General features: G+C 46.1%; 1 protein-coding gene across 1 annotated transcript in view; it reads left to right on the top strand.

Annotated features, from left to right (window-relative positions):
• The window catches only part of LOC117606850 (protein FAM76A), a 40,692-nt gene that overhangs the window by 28,997 nt on the left and 5,761 nt on the right, over positions 1–5,934 (top strand). The window lies entirely within an intron of this gene.

Raw genomic sequence — 5,934 nt, 5'->3', positions numbered from 1 at the left:
TGACGCTGTTTCATCGGTTCAGCAAGGAAATGAAATTCCAATAAAGGAAAACCCCCTTTCGTTTCCCCCGGTGGATCACTGGATCCGTTGTTCCCTTCCGTGGCTGTGAAAATGAATCTCCCAAATTGTCGAAGAATAGCAATCTCTTCTCCGTTTTTCAACTCTGTTTCCGCACCGTTTTTTCCAATCGATTCCGTGTAACGCTGATGAACATATAGAAACGCGATTATGACGCGCGGAAGGAGTTCTCCTCGCTCTTTGGCGAAGAGGACTGCCCTCGTCCTTGACGTACGGTCGTGTACACCGTGCGAAGCCGCGTGGTACGAACTGACGAGTAAAGCCGGCTAAGGTGAGTCTAGGTGTCTCTTCTTGTGTGTACGAAGACAGTGTGTGGTGGTCCGCGTGTACGCACTAACGTAACCCACGTTATCGTCGGGTTGTCCGTGTGCCCGTCGCCTGGGAGAACTGGCGGTGAAGGGCGGCGAGGAAAGGCTGAAGAAGAAGAAGAAGAAGAGGAAGGCGCGCACCACCGCGGCGGACTCGACTCCTCGATTCCTCCTTCCACTCCACTTCTCTCTATCTTCTTTCCTCTTTCAACCAGGCCGATACTCTTCGGCTTTAACTTCTTCGTCCGTTTCACCGGGGACCAACGATGACGATGATTCTTTCTTCCTTTTGCACGATCCTTTCCTCGTTCTCTTCCTTTCTTCCTTCGGATTGCCGTGCAAGACGACGCACGGTGTGCAGCCGGTCGCTACGTTTCGTTCGTTCGCGTCGCTGTATTCCCCATCGACAGAAGCAACGGTACCTCGCTCCCACTCTCTTCGACACGGCTTCGGATACCTCTTCTGTATACACACCGCGCAACACTATACATTACAGCACACCTATGTATTCCGACAAATCAGTATTATTTGTATAGCCAAGTTAAATTCATTATTTTTTAACACCTCGACAGACACCGGTGTCACTTTTGCGCGATTCTTACTTTGACTTCTTTTTTTTTTATACCCTGCCGGGTACTAATCACAGGACAAACATTAGCAGTTTTGCAATCTCCTCTTTTGGTAATACGAAATTGACTGAGTGAAAGATCTCGAGGATTTTTCTCAGGATTGAATAATCCTTTGTGTTTCCCTTACGTGACGATCATTTGACGAAACATCTAACAAATGAAATCGAGAAAACAGTTTGTCCGGTACTGTACCTCTTCTCCTTCTCCCTTTCTATATCCAGATTCCTTTCTTCGTTCAGTGTAAAGTTCCTTCTTCGTCTCTTTTTCTTTTCTTTCCTCTTCTTTTTTTTTCTTTCTTTTTGTTTCACTGACACTCGCGTTCTCTTTCCCTCTGTTTTTCTCGGCTCACGAGCATCGACTCGCCTTCCATCCCGTACTCGTACACGCGCGTACGCCTCGCTTCTTCCGTCATTCCCCTCCTTCTTCGTCGTCTCTTCCTTCACTTCTGGTTACTGACCTCCGAAAATACAAGCCGAAGGACCGGACCGTAGATCTTTCGAAGGTTCAGCCGTTCCTCTAGCCGGAGGTTTTCACTCGACAGGGGTCCAAAGGGGACATCTGTTCAAAGAAGAAGAAAAAATCCGGTGATTTTCTACCTCGATGTCTTTTGGAAAGTTCACTTTGTTCGAGGAAAAGTGAAATTTTCTCAGATTTTCTTTGCTTACAACGAAAGCTTCAGCTCGTTGAGAAGCAATACTTTCCACGTTTTCCTTTGCTATTAAGATATTTCATTCGGAAAATCGATGGGGAAATGGTAGACTCCGAGATGGATGGAATTAAAAAGAGTTGTAATTATATAATTTTGATCGTTGAGTCGTTTTTACAGGGCACTCTTCCGGGTTTCTTGTACCTGGTTACTGACCTTCGAGCTATCAACCGGCACTCGATTTCTTTTCGTCTTTCTTCGGCTTCGTTCTCAACGGACGAGAAACGACGACGGGGAATCTGGTGTCGATAACGATGGAAAAACTCCTTTCCACGCAATCGAGATAATTAATCAACTTTTATCTTCCCCATCGATGTCTGCAAAGATATTATTTAAGTTAATCCTAATCGATGATAGTTGCGTTAGAATCGTAAAGAGTTAATTATCGAATTGCTTATTTGTATCCCTGTAAATATGGTAATTATCAAGTATCGAGAAAGAAAGAAAAATGGTAGAAGTTGTCGAGCGATCGAGCGTTCACGGTGAGTCGTCTTGCCGGGCGTTAAAGTCTCCGGCGCGTTTCCACCGAGAAATACGAGACCCTCGGACAACCGTGTCGATTTATCGACCTTTAACGCGTTGCGTAAGAGCCGTTCGAAGCTGGCGAATAATACTGCTGCGTCGGTGTGTCCCCCTTGGTATAATCGTAAATTTGAAAGTCGATTGAAAGTAAAGTGTCACACTCCTACGTAAGAAAGAAAGAGAAAGAGAGGATAATCATGAATGAATTATTTTCTTCTCTCACGATACCGATATTTTGGCGATCCAAGATAATTTCATTCAAATATTACACCGCGCTACGTTGATTACTCTCAATTAAGAGCTTCGAGAGGGACGCGATGGGAAGAGGAAATCGCGACGATAAGGTGGATAGGATGCGGCTTCTTTTACATAATATCGTTGAGACGATCCTTGGAATCGATCGAGCGTGTCGCGTTCAATTAAATACTCCTCTTTGGAATATTATTTTCGAAAAGGCATTTCGATCGAACCCATTTCTGTGGAAGAATGGTTTTTGAAAATTATCGAGAAAAAGGAGATTCATCTAGGATACTGTTGGAAAGAGGAGAGCGATCGTCCGTACCCGTGCCGAGCGGGTAACCGGAACGGAACGGAACAGAACGGAGCGTTCGCGAGTGGTTACTGACCTCTAGCATAGAACACTCTTACGCTTGCACTACTTAGCTAGCTCTTGGTTACCGAGCTGCGTACCGAGGCAAACCATGATCACGTTAAATCGCCACTTTTCTCCCGTGTACCTTCTTCCTTCGACGTTACCTTTACCTTCACCTTGCGCTTCTCGCTTACGTCGTTTCCGGCCGCTGAGACGTCGCGTCCGCGCCGGAAGGCCAACGCCACGTTTTCGCGACACTACCGGAAACGCATTCTACGATCTGTGTCATAGACAATTCATTTTTCTTTTCTCCTTTAAATACAACCGTCTCGTTTATAAATGCGACGGGGTTAATAACTTGGGAACGTTTGAAAAGCAAAAGCAGAGAGGTAAGCGCGATCCGTTGATGGAAGTCAGTTTTCAAGGCGGACGTTCGACTTTCAAACGGAGCTGGAATTAAAATCACGTACGGGGAATCGGGAGAAAAATCGTTCATTTCCCCCCTTCTGGTTGCCGATGGTGCGCTCGGTAAGCGCAAAGTATGACACGGCCGGCGAAAGATGTCCGCGGCGAGTTCGTTAACCCCTGAAAATACTCTCTTACATCGTGGTTGCGTGCACCGTGTACCGGGATGGGATGCACTAGTTTACTTCTTTTCCATCGCGTGGAGGTGGGTTTTGTCCCGACGCGACGCGACTTCATTCGCCGATCCTCCGCATTAGAAACTTTACCTACATCGAGCGGATGCCGATCGTGAGATGTCTCGCTTCGCTTTTAGCTCGCCTTTTTTTCCACGGAATTCTTCATTCTTTTGGAATTGACACGAAAGAGCGCACCGCGAGATATTTGGAAGAATCGAATAAAACGAATAGAGACGCGTTTAGATTTTTCGAACAACGATGTTCACTTTTTCTTTACAACAATTTCCCGCTGGATTGTGTATCGGAACGAGGAATGAAATTCACGAAAGAAAGTATTCCTCTCGATTCCGTGCCGTTAGGTGGAAAAGCTACTTCACCTACATCGAGAAGACGCGACTCGCGAGGTGTAATTACGGTCACAAGTCGTTGCTGTTCTCGAACGCGATAAGAATGGCCAACGATTATCATCCAGCACCTTGAAGATTCCAAATTGACACGTGTCCTCGTCGTGAAACGGTTCAAGGAACTTCTATTTTTAATTCTCAGTTTCAACAACTCTCGATCGAAAGCTTCTAACGCGTTCCCATGGGACCAAGGTCCAACAACCTATGGGGTCCTTGAATGGTCAGTAGCTAGTTTTATCCTTGAAACAATCTCACACTTAACCATTCAATTTCATCACCGTGTCCTCGGTAGAGAGGACCTTCTAACTCGACCTTGGTTACTAAAAATCCACTTGTAAAACGGTTCGCTGGCTCTTTCGCAATCGCGCCTCTTAGATTCATTAGTGAGCTCATAGAAATAGCAAACGGGTTCCGGTCACCTAACAGAGTTCAGCTGATCCTTGATCCTTTCGTCTACGTCAATAAAGTTAACCTTAAACCCACGAAAGGTCAAGGTCAACAGGTGAGACCGTTCACCGTCTCCTCATCCACGAAGGGATCTCTTCGATTCATACGTACGATTACAAAAATGGGACGAAAATGAATTCTGAAATCCAAGAACCACGAAGGCTTTTCTAGAACGACCAGTAGGTTCTAGAAACTGGATTAAGAAGGTAGCAGTTCGTTTTCATTTGGGCACAGAAATTCAAGCGGTACGTCCCTGATGGTCTCAACGTCTGGCTAAGCTAGGCACAAGAGTACTGTTACCTTTCGGGCGTCGAGTTGAAAGCAGAAACAAAGCAGAAGAAGAAGAAGAAGTTTGAAAGGGAGGAGGCGTTGGTGGACGAGAGAAGGGAAGAAAGAGGGGACAGGGAAGTTGCGTGGAATCCTAGGGTGAGCCATAATGTAACACCGAGTCGGAAACATCGAGGTTCGTCCTCGGTTGCTTCGAGTCCGTTCGCTTCGTGACCGCTCAGAAGTGAAGTGGCACACAATGCGTAAGAGTATTTTCAGGGGTCGACGACCGCTCTGCTTCCTCGAGGCTGTCCCTAGCGACGGCTTCGACCGCGAACGGTATCGGCGCGGCGCTTCGCTCTCGAGAAACCGCGAATCACGATGGAATTTTGCTGATTTTTTCTTTCTTTTCATTCTTCTTTTTTCCCCTCGTTTTTGCTACAACAAACGTATCGAGAGCGAGTGGATAGGATGTTCTCGAACGGATCTTTCAGATTGCTTTTGGATAGATATTTGATTACATTCGATCCACTTGGCAGGTAGTCAAATCGAAGTACGATAACGGAAACGAGGATGCAGCTTGAAATTTCCGTGAACCGTGCGTATGCAATTCTGTTTTTCTTTCGTAACAGAATTGTTCCACGAATAACGAAAGAGGTTTCAGCGTTGAATTAACTCACCGGTGGTTGACGGTCCGGGCTCGTCCCGTCGGATTAGCTGGTAACACGTATTTCCGTTCTCCATTGACATCGATTCGTGGAGCCGTTTCCAGAAGCGTGTTCGTTTGCTCGAAAAATACTGCGGGGTTACGGTTCAGCGATTTTTTTCGCCGTTTTGGCGACCGGTTTATCACATTTTTAGCAACCGGTTCCTCTCGACCGACCGTTGGAATCGCATTACCGATTGTATGCAAAACACACGGATAAACGCGTACAAACAAACGTGCAATGCGGAAGTTTTTGAACCATGAAAAATTGCGGATAGTAGCGAAAAAAAAAGAAAAAAGAAAAAAACAAAGTCGCGTCTTCTTCCAGAAGGAGTTGAAAAATCAAGAATCCTCCTTTCTGTTCTATCATCGAGACTATTTCTTGCCGTCGGTTCAATGTTCGAGGTTAAAGTCTCGACCCTGAAACTTCTTCCAACCTGTCGAATTCGTAGCCTCGTGACTAAGCATCGATTTATCTCGCATCGATGTTCAGGTTATTGCTGTTTTGTAACTGGCTTACGATACACAACCGGCAAACAGCTTCGCGTCGAACGCGCAGGAAACGCGTGGATACGTGACGCAAGATCTAAATCGTCGACAATGGCCGTGCAACATGTGCCTTTAACACCTTTGC

This window comes from Osmia lignaria, chromosome 2 (genome assembly GCF_051020975.1).
Source record: "Osmia lignaria lignaria isolate PbOS001 chromosome 2, iyOsmLign1, whole genome shotgun sequence".
NCBI lineage: Eukaryota > Metazoa > Arthropoda > Insecta > Hymenoptera > Megachilidae > Osmia > Osmia lignaria.
Note: the sequence above shows the minus strand (reverse complement) of the source record. Positions and strands in the feature narration are given on the sequence as shown.